This window comes from Coffea arabica, chromosome 4e, assembly GCF_036785885.1.
Source record: "Coffea arabica cultivar ET-39 chromosome 4e, Coffea Arabica ET-39 HiFi, whole genome shotgun sequence".
Taxonomy (NCBI): domain Eukaryota; kingdom Viridiplantae; phylum Streptophyta; class Magnoliopsida; order Gentianales; family Rubiaceae; genus Coffea; species Coffea arabica.
In genome coordinates, this window is record NC_092317.1 from 7,529,661 (window position 1) to 7,541,500 (window position 11,840).

At 31.8% G+C, this 11,840-nt stretch overlaps 1 long non-coding RNA gene across 1 annotated transcript; it reads left to right on the forward strand.

The window, feature by feature from the left end:
• The first annotated feature begins 2,588 nt into the window (after positions 1-2,588).
• LOC140005994 (uncharacterized) lies at positions 2,589-6,605 on the forward strand. Its single transcript, XR_011813548.1, has 4 exons — positions 2,589-2,743; positions 4,825-4,981; positions 5,088-5,223; positions 5,865-6,605. It is a non-coding gene; the product is annotated as an uncharacterized lncRNA (long non-coding RNA).
• Positions 6,606-11,840: the final 5,235 nt, after the last annotated feature.

An 11,840-nucleotide genomic window follows, 5' to 3' on the forward strand; every position in this document is an offset into this window, starting at 1 on the left:
TATATGAACTTAGGAATGGATCTCTCAAATCATTTTCAACAGAACAAAGAATCTATAGCAACTTTTCATTAGGGGTAAAAAAACAAGGAATCTACAGCAAATTTATATGGGGAAAGGGAGAGAAAGGAGGATTTGAGGGAGCCAGAGACCTCAAGGTCACATGCCAATATCTTCACTAATTTACCTTCACGGTCTTGGTTTCTTTTTATTAAGTTGTGGTTTTGATTTTGAAGGGAACTAGATGGGTTTTTCCTATTCTTTTTTCTTTGGTTCAAAAGAAAACTCTAAACTGTACAAAGGGGAGGGGTTGAGGAGTCAGATTGGGACTTCTTGACTACATCTTGCTAATGTCTCAAAGAATTAAGTTGAATTTTAGTTTTCCTGCAAAAAAAAAAAAAAAAAAAGGTTGAATTTTAGTTAGAGCTCATGATGGCTGACTTTGATTTTGTCAAGGTGTTTCATGTAAAGACTAAAAGAGGACTAGCAATGTTCCAGTTCACATTTTAGCTAAGATAAGAGTTTGTCTCTGACTTTTGAGGGAAGTGGAGTTTGGTTTGTAAACTTCCCCGTGGATGTGATTCATGCTGCCCTTGCTGACCTTGGAATGAATTTGCTTGTTTGTTTTTTTCTTCAAAAAATACGGCCTTATTTTTCCAAATCCAAACTTGTTTTTGAATTTTAGGAACATACGGCCTTATTTCTTTTTTTAGTTTTCCCGACAATAAATTATCATGCTCGTTACACCAATCTCCACTGCGAGGAAGAGAGAGTCCAAAGAAAATTGTACAGAGATTGAGACGTAAATCATCAGATACATAATGTAGGGGAACTCAATAGAACTTGTATCAGGAATGGGATGAACTACAAAACTATACAAGTGCACTACTGCACTTGACCTAATGCAAGGGAGAACTTTAAAAGAGACTCTCCCTGACCAGTGGACCGAGACCCAATAGTTGGTCTTAGTCATGTCCGTGTTAAATGAGTAAGGGGTCTAACAATACCAACTTATCATTTCGACAAAAAGAAAAATCGTTTTGACAGAAAAAAAAGAGTTTAAGATATGATATCATTAACTTATCGTTTCGACAAAAAAGAAAAGAAAGGAATAAAGGTCTAACATTACGCCTGTGTGAAGCCCTATATCTCAAATATCAGCTCTGGGCCCGGACCTCTTGGGCCATCTTTGATTCGCTTAGTTAGCTACTTGATTTGGACAAGGCATTTCAACAAAGTAGACTCATTTTAATGTTTTGTTTAAGGCCAATGTAACGTAAAGAGGCATGGACCAAATTTACTTAGAGCTTGTTTTTCATTGATTATTTCAATTGATTATAGATTCTAAATATATAATGAGTTTTTTAATGTTCTTAAATTACTCTTGCATTCTAATTATAGATTTTTTAAATTATTGAAAATGCTAAAATTCATAATCATTCAAACAATAGCTTTTGCTGATTCGAATTATTCTCTATCATCCGTTTTCATAATTAGATTTTGTAAAATCCAAAGCAATTGAGAGAACAAGGCCTCATAATTAGATTTTTATATTTCTCTCTTTTCCTTTTTCCTCTTCCCTCCGTTTTTAATTCACTTTTAATCATTTTCATAGTTTGTGTTGACCTATAAATTTTCCCTTGAAATAAAACTCCAAAAAAAAAAATTTCTTACTGGTACAAAATGAAATCAATTTTAACTTATAATAGAAAAATCATTTTGTATATACCGGTTGATGTGGGGGAAAAAATACTAGTGAAAAAACATAAACAAGGCTTAAATTAGCACTTTAAACTTAGGACCCTTAGGTCCCTTCCCTATATCCCTAATTATAACTAATATGTAAATTGACACACTGCACGAGATGGGAATGCCATAAATTGTTGTATAAGAATTACACACTAACTATTAACGCAATGCATTAGATAATCAAATATGGGATGGTTGAAAAGGATTAAGAAGATTAATTATTGTCTACTAGCTATGTACTCATTGTGATTAACCAGTGGGGTGAAATACATTCTATGTATGTGCATCTTTTAGACAAAAGTAAATAATAAAAAATATAGATTAAAAAATTAATTTGAGCAAAAGAGGTTTTTTTTCAAAGTGTTAAGATTTGTTTTTATTGAAATTAGCCGGAAGACTTGGATGAGTATTAATAGTAATGGACAAGCGCTCTGTTTGGATTAGTTGTTTCTAGTGTGTTTTTGAAATATTTTACTGTAATAATATATATTAAAACCTTTTACTATGGATGCTTTTTGAAATATTTAATATATTGTATGGATGAAATATTTTTTGAATTATTTTTATTTGTATATCACTGTAACATTGTGTACTTTTAAAAAATAGGTCAATCTAAACGGAGCCAAGATTTTTAGAAGGTCATGCAATGCGTTAGTTAATATTGGAGGACTAACACAGCAAGACTGCAGTGATAATTATGCAAGAGCGGGAAGATGCGAGTGGATAATAATAAATATTAGAAGGGTATTTTTTCAATAATAAATAATGATATTTTTTTAACACTAAATCTCACCAATTAAACTAAAAAAAAAAAAAAAAGAACCACAAGTTTGTGAGCTATAGGATTAAGGGCTAAAACAGTAAAACGCCTCATGCGCCTCGTTCTCTTGCTCAGTTTCTCTGTCGCTCTTCATTCACTCTCTCTCACTACAGGCTACAGCCCTCGGCAGCGAGAGAGCTATCTCCGTCCAAGCATTTTCTTCTTCATTTGTTCAAGGTCTGCCCTCTCTCTCCCTCTCTTTCCCTATCTCTTTCTCTCTCACACACTTTCGCACGGAAGCAGAGGTGTTGATACTTGTTTCTCCGTTGATTTACGGTTGTTTAGATGGATGCATGAAGATTTTTCTTTTTTTTTTGGATTGTTTTAGATCTGTCGGAAATTGTGAAATTGGCTGCTATGCATTTGATTTTTCGGTTTTTTACTATCTGATTTGCTGATTGTAGACTTAATTAGTTGGTTAATGAATTTATTCTCACACTATGCTATAGCATGACACATGAATTGATTCTTGCTATACATCTTTGATTGCTTCCCTAATGGATGACTTATCTGTAATTGTTCTTCTGTAAATTTTGTCAAATCAACTGCTTGCTGCTTTGGCTTGAGGATTGGTTCAAGTTTCTTGAATCAAGTTAGGTAACAGAACACATGACTAGTTCAAGTTTCTTCAAGTCAGCTTAGATAAGAGAAACAAAGGACTGCTGATGGTTATTTTGTCAAGTTCAGCCATGGCCACCATTTTGAATATTGTAAAACACTAAGCAATTCTAGGTGGACTTTGCTCTGCTAGAAACAGTCAAGTCGGGAGGAAAGAGGGGCACAAATATAGTTCACAATACTTGTACGTTAGGATTTCTTTCTTTTCTTTTTTAAATAAAAAATGGTTATAAATTCTCAAGGACAGAATTGTTGCATGATTGAATCCTCCTTACTCCTAAAACACACACAAAAAAAGGGCAAGAAAGATGCTTTGGATGTTTCACATAAATATCTAATCTTTGATGGAAGCCAGTTTGAATTGTTTTGATAAAGAGTGGGCTAAAGATGGCAGAGTCTTTTTGTGAAGGGCTGGATTGGACCAAATTTCATAATTGAAGGGATAATTCAGTGAACAAGATTTAAGTATGGCTAGATTGAGGCAATTGTAACATTGGAAGTTATGTTGGCAAAATTAGCATGTGAGGTGCTTAGAAGATGCATTGTTGGAATTTAAGGACCAAATTGAAATTCTTTTTAGAGGGCATAATAGGCACTTTAAATTAATTTGAACAGCTTGTTAGGAATTAGTAATAATAATTATCTTCTCAAACAACTAATTTGTTGGAAGATATAGTTATGTTAGAGATTTATCTGAAATTTGTCCATATATAACAAAAAGTTGAAATAATTGTACCAAAGGTTAGAGTAATAAGGTAATCTAAAAAATTTGCCTAAGTTTTTCCTAATTTTTTAAAAAACTTTTTGTGGCATTTTTGAATATCTTTCAAGTAAAAGGATGAGAGTTTCTAGCATTGCGATTGCTTTGAATGATCAATCTTCAAGTATAAACATCCGATTCGACCCTTTAAAAATCAATTTCTCCTAAATGCAATAAGATATTACAGCAAAATATCGGAAGAATGAAACTCTTCTAAGACCAATAAATTCTTAGGTTTGGAAAGTCATCAATAAAAAAGTCCCATGTATTTTGAAGAGTAATGCTTTTATTTCATTAATTGCAAGATGGTGTTGTCAGTATTAATATTATTCTACTCCATTTTACCTCTGTAATCTAGAAAAATAATTTCTTTTATGAGTAAAATATGTTAATTGAGGAAATTTCATTATCTGCAAGTATATAATAATTTGAAAAGAATTTGTATACAATTTATGGAACTTCGGCTACAGTTGTCTAGTACTATTTGGAATGTATCTATCTTATTTATTACCAAAAAATATTTTTTTTTTTTGAAAGAGACAGCAAAGCATTACAACTTGTAACTTAAATTCTATCTGAATCTAAAATTAAATCTGTTCTAGCATGACCATACCGTCAGTTGATATTTGAAAGTTGAAACAACAAATAGGGATAAAACCTATGTGAAAAAGACTCTTTTGGTCATGGGAAAAAATTGCATAAGATTATTGGTTAATAATTTTCATAAAATATTTTAATAGAACATTGGAAAAAGAAGAGGGGTGAAAAGAAAATAGGAAAAGGTTTAATTATTTTTTTATCGCTTAAACCCTTCAAAAAGCCCAGGACCGGTTTGAAAGAATTAATTTCTCCTCTACCCTTGTTTGAGCTTTTTGTTCAGCCACCATGGCTGCCAGCATTGCTAGGACTATGTTTCGTTCAGCCACCACATCCGCCCGGATTGCTGCGGGAGAAGTTTTTACTGGCGCCAAGTCAAAGTCCAGTCGCTCCACTTTTCGCATCCCTACTGAAAATCCTCTCTCAGCTCGCAAATTCAGGTAGAACTATATTGTTCATAATCTTTTTTTTCCCCAGGTGCAATAGGATATAATCTAAATTGAAATGGGAAATATGAATTATGATTTTGTGGGGTGGTATTTATAGGTCTCCAGTTGAAATGAGCTGTATAAGTGCCGGATCAATGTTTCCTTTTCACAGCGCAACCGCTTCAGCACTGCTAAATTCTATGCTTTCCGAGGTTTCTCCTTGGACTTGTAATTGGACCCAAGATTTTTGATAGGTATATTTCTAATTGCTGTTATAGTGATTATAGATCCTAAATATATTCATTTTACTCTTTTAAGGTTAGCAAAATGTTTTGGGCATTTTTGGTGGTGAATGGAAAGTGATATTCATTTTCAAATTCTCAATTTGGAGTCTAATTTGGTATTGACCATAACCTTACAAAAGGAAAAGAACTTGAGGCTTAGCCTAGTCATTTCTGTAAATTTTAGATACTTTTTTTACAGTATTAAACTAACTACTGCATTTTCAGAGTGTAGGAATTTGGGGGTGTCCACGCCATTTTTTTTTTCTTGGGGGGTGAAAATTGGTGCGTTTTTTCAGAAAATTTGTGATTGCCCTTAGTTTGTTTGATAAATAGGCTGTCCGACTTCTCTCTTATCAAGGTTCTGTTTCTGCATTTTCGTTTACCTTTTTCTTCTTCTTTTGTTGGTCTCTTTTATAATCATCTGGACTCATAAAGTTAGAGATATGGCTAGACTGAGGCAACTGATTGTTAAGAAGTCTATGGATTCTAGAATTTATGTCATCATGTGGTTGATTTCTTTTGAAATTTTTGTGAAGTTGCATGTGTTGAAAGGGAGACAATCTTCAGGATGAAGATGTTAATTAAATATTTATATCTTAAATTTCTTTCAGGATTCCTGACTCTGCTGCATTTTGTCTATACCAAAATAGAAAAGTGGACACTCTTTTTACCTTGTAGGCCAGGAGGGGACTAGATGAAGTTTGAAAGGGAGGTGACTTGATTGAAATTCCTTTCTGTTATGTTTAACAATTGAACATTGAATTGCAAGTGCAGAGCTGGAATTAAAATTCATCGCCAATGTCATGGAAAACTTTTACCGACTTCAGATTTAAAGCAATCCAAAAGAACTTGTCATCATTGTCCAATTGCTAGAGAAAAATTCAATCTAATGGCAGTTATGATACCTTTTGTTCCATTGTCTCGGATGATTTGGACTTCGCCTGTGGCCCTTTGACACAGTTGTAGCTTGGGCACGTTGTGCAGTGAGGATCGTGGCACATTCCAGGTTGCCCGGACTTCAGATGATGGTCATTTTCCCCAGGATGGTCTTTTATCCTGACCAAACATTCTGGTCCATGCCATTCAACGAGGGATATCATTCTACTGCAGTCTTAGTAGTTTTGTTCCCTAACGACCCTCGTGTATGCTGAAACACAAGTGTTTGTTTGGATGGGAGTTTATTTGAAAGCTTATTTGAATAATTATTGTAGTACTTTTTAGGGATAATTTCAGAAACCTCCCCTGAGATTTCTGACATTTACACTTACCACCCCTGTGGTTTGAACAATTACACTGACCTCCCCTGAAGTTACTAATCCTTTATAAATTCAGTCCAAATGATTAAAATATTATTTTAGAGAGTGAAATTAAAATTTTGTACCTGATTTGTCCTTTGTGCCACATGTCCAATGAATGGCAAAGTATTACAAATTAATTAACAATTAATAAACTTTAACGAGTGTAGTTTATAGGCAAATATGTATTGCCTATTTAAAGTACCAGCTCTTTACATGTATTTTACTTTCAAACATTTATTTTATCACAAATATTTATTCTCAAATAGATTTGTATTTACTCTCAAATATTTAATTTTTGTTAAACACAAAACCTACCAGTTTTTCTTCCGTAGAAATATTAATATAACACTTTTTCAATTTCAGTTACAAATATTTATGTATTTAACATAAATTAAATGATTCAGAATAAAATACTCATAAAGAGCTAATACTTTACTCATGTAATGGATGAAAGTCATAAAAAATTAATAGTTTATGAGGCCATTTATTTTTTAAAAAATATTTAATTTATATTAAATAGATAACCTACTGATTTTTTTTTTGCAAGAATATTACTTTAACACTTTTTAATTTTTAATTACAAATGTTAATATATTTATCATAAATTAAATATTTGAAAATAAAATATCTGTAAAGAGCCGATACTTTAAATAAGATTTACGTATTTGCCTATAAACTACACTATTTTAAGTAAGGAGTATAGTTTATTGATTTAAGTTAAGGAGTGTAGTTTATTGATTTAAGTAAGGAGTGCAATTTATAGGCAAATACGTATAACTTATTTAAAGTACCGGCTCTTTACAGGTATTTTATTTTTAAATATTTAATTTACAATAAATATATCAATATTTGTAATTAAAAATTAAAAGGTGTTACAATAATGAGTTTGTTTGGATAGGGTATTATTTGAAATATTATTTGGAATAATTACTGTAGCACTTTTTATGATATGATGTATATGAGATAAAAAGGTAATTAAAAAGATAAAAAGTTATATTAAAAATTGTAATGGTGATGTTAGCAAAAATTTTTTAACCAAATAATCTGTTGTCCAAACAAACCCATTATATTCTTGTAAAAAGAAAATCGATAGGTTATCTATTTAATATAAATTAAAATTAAAAAAAAAAAGAAATGGCCTATAAAATGTTAATTTTTTATGGCTTTCATCCATTACATGAGTAAAGTATTAGCTCTTTATGAGTATTTTATTTTGAATCATTTAATTTATGTTAAATACATAAATATTTGTAACTGAAATTGAAAAAATGTTATATTAATATTTCTACAGAAGAAAAACTGGTAGGTTTTGTATTTAACAAAAATTAAATATTCGAGAGTAAATACAAATCTGTATTTGAGAATAAATATTTGTGATAAAATAAACGTTTGAAAATAAAATTCATGTAAAGAGCTGGTACTTTAAATAGATAATACGTATTTGCCTGTAAACTACGCTCGTTAAAGTTTATTAATTGTTAATTAATTTGTAATACTTTGCCATTCATTGGACATGTGGCACAAAGGACAAATCAGGTACAAAATTCTAATTTCACTCTCTAAAATAATATTTTAATCATTTGGACTGAATTTGTAAAGGATTAGTAACCTCAGGGGAGGTCAGTGTAATTGTTCAAACCACAGGGGAGGTAAGTGTAAATGTCAGAAACCTCAGGGGAGGTTTCTGAAATTATCCCTACTTTTTATGATGCGATTTAAAAAGTGTATAAGAAAATGTGTTTATGATACAAGCAAATAATCGCAATCCAAACACACACGTTAACCTACAAAACTGCTCTCGCTGTCATGGTATTCTATGGAGTTCATGCGGATAGATATGCACACCGTGTCCTAGATGTAAACCTTCTTAACTGATATTCGTATTGCCCACGCCAAAAGCCTCATGGGCTGTCGGTGGAGGTGGGAGATTAAGGGTTTAATCCTATATAATTACCATTTAATTATGGCCGTCACTTCAAGTGACTTTGTCTGATGGTTTCCTGTCGGCTCTCCTTCCTCCTAGATTAGATTGGAGTATATTATACAAAAATTATCGTTTGATTAAAAAAAAAAAAGATATTCGTATTGCCCATCAACATGTGAGTCCATGGAAGATGGCATTGGTGTCACATACCATTCAGATGCAGCCATTTCTTAAAATCTCCTCCTGTAGAAGATAATAAGAACGGTTTACTATATCTTGCACCAAGAATAGTCTGTTTGTGCACTCGAGCTATAAAGAAACAAAATCAATAACAATTGGCAATCCTGTCTATGTAACAATGAAAATTAATTCTGAATCAATAAAGATGCAACTCCAATAACCCTGGACAAAACCAATTTCCATTTCCCCTTGCTAAAAATTTTCCAATCAGCTGGGAATCATGGTGAATTTTTTTTGAAAGACTTGCACTGCATTAAATCCTTTTCGACCAACTTAGCTGAAAGAAACCAGGAAACCACTTAAAGAATGCTCAATGTAGGGGTGCAAATGAGTTGAATCGAGTTGAGATTTGGTCTAATTGAGCCGAGCTTCCCGTTAATTTTATGAAGCTCGAACTCGAGCTCGAGTTTAAAAAATAAAAAAAATAATTATTTTATTTTTTTAAAAAAAATTATTTTATTTTTAAAAATGAATAAAATAATAATTTTTTAACAAATAATAAAATATTCGAAATATATATGTAATTTTACTATTACAATAAAAAAAATATATATATATATATATATATATATAATCGAGCTCGCGAGTGCCGAATTTAATGTTTTTGAGCTCGAGCTCGAGCTCGACTTGATTAGCTCGAGCTCGTGAACAACCCTAGCTCAATGTCCAGAAGCTTTTGACGTCATCCTTTACGACTTCCCTTAGGCATGCCTAACATTTGAAATTGAAAATGAGGTACAGAAGGAAAGTTGTGTGGGAAAGTGAAGTGCACGAAATTGAGGTAAAGAAAAATGGAAATTACATTCTTGTGTACATTTGGTTAGCAAGAAAAATTTTTGAGGAAAAGAGAGAAGTTATTGAAAGTTAGTAGTAGTTATTTTAATATGTAACTAAAAATTTTCCCCTATAATCTTGCAAATTTTGCAGGACAAAAAATGCAGGAAAGCGAGAGAGTTTATAGGAAAATTTTTCAACTTTTTGTTAAACAAACACATACAAGGAAAAATAATAATTAACTTTCCTTCACTTTTCCATGCTTATAAACAAACACTATGTAAGGGTTTACGATCCAATCCACCACCTCATCAAAGCTAGGATATCGTTTGAGTTCTTATAAAGATGATTGAGTATTGGACCTAAGAGATCATATATAAACTTAGGAACAGATCTCCCGAAACATTCATCAATAGAACAAATAATCTATAGCCCAAAAAAAAAAAAGTTTCATGTTTTCTTTTTTAAATTTTGTTTCATGAGAAGACCCCAAGTCTTATAGGGAGAAAAGAAGAAAAATGAGGATTTGAGAGAACCAAGACTCGAAGTCACATGCCTAATATCCGTACCATTTGATCCTTTTATTTTTTTTGAGATTGTGATTTTGATTTTAAAGGAAACTAGATGCAAAAGTTAGGAATTTGCTTTTTTTTTTTTCCTATTCTTTTTTAAATTTATTATTTATAAGGGACTCCAAACTTTACAAAGGGGAAGAGAGAAAAGAGGAAAGGAATAAAATCTTGCTAAGCTCCTTCCAATTAAGTTGGATTTTGGTGGCATATGCTCTTATCCACATGTGTTTATGAAGATAGTGGGTCCAACTTCTTATGTCTGCCTGAAGCCCGATGTGTCGACAAGCAACTTTGAGCCCACAAAATATCGGCTCTTGTTGGGTCGTTTAATTTGCCACTTGATTTGGTCAAGGCATTTTTACAAAATAGTCGCAGTGTTGTCTAAGCCCAAATTAACTTATAATACAAGTCGATTTTTCTATTTCTCTCTATTCCTTTTTCTCTCCCTTTTATTTTTAATTCGGTTTTAATCATTTTCATAGTTTGGCGTCAACCTACAAAATTTCGGTTAAAACAAAACTTGAAATGAAATAATTTTTTTGGTACAAAATGAAACCAATTTTAATTTATAATGAAAAAAAATCATTATGTATTTCCCCGATTGATACGGAAAAAATAGTGAAGAATACAAAGAAGCTACAAATTAGCACTTGGAACTTAGGACACCTTGTGTCACCTTGAATCCCTAATCATAACTAAGTTGTAAATTGACTCAAATAATACTTATCCATTTACCTTTAATAAAGTCGTATTTTAATATTTATCCACGTACTTTTATCTCTATCCTACGTGGCTATTTGATAGAGCGAGTATTCCACACTTCTCTCAATGTCTATGTGCTCTTTGACTGGTTATTTTGTTCTCTTGATTTCCTTTGTCTTTATTCTTTTTTTTCCTATCAATTTTGGATAATCTTTCTACCAATATCTTTTATGTAAATTTTGTTATTATCCTAATCACATGTGATGTCATGTTGAATTCTCGATATGCTTCTTCTAACAAATTTCTATCTCACTCTTTATGGCTCATTTTTAATTGACCATATTAGAATTTTTTTCAAATTAAATTTTGAAAAGAACATTATCTTTTATCATATAGGTTATATATATTACAGGTTCAATCACTTTTTCTTTGCACTTGCAAGTATGTCTATCACCAAAGTTTCATTTGGGGGAGCAATGGATTGAGTTGTATGAGGGAAGGAGTGTAAGTGAGAGGTATCGGAGTGTAAGAGTTTCCACCTACCCAATTCGGGTTCAAAATCTTCCACTTATCCAATAAAAGTTTCATTTATAGTTATCTATATTACTTTTAAAATTAATCTTGTATACACTGTGTATGACAATTCATTTATATTTAAATTTAAATTTCAAATTTTGCCCATGTGTCATGTATTTAAGTATGATAGTGTATACACTGTCAATGTATATAATATTGACTCGTGATATGTTTTATTTTACAACACCGCTTCCAACCAAAGATAAAATGGATTGTGCAAATGCACAGAGTTGAATCTAGTTAAGCTCACAAGTACAAGAGACGTCAGAAGTGGCAATAATTTTGGAGACTACAAATGGAAGTTTTGTAATTACGTCAAAACTCAAGGACTACAAGAGTATAATTCTGAATTTATTCCCCAAAAAGAAAAAGGGGTAAAATACTAAAGTAGGACAGAAAAGTAAAAGCAAATTCATGTCGAGGCTACATCTGTAAATCCACACAAAAGCAAGTCCCAAACCGAAGAACAGGTAAAGCCACAAGTGAGTGCGCAACAAGACG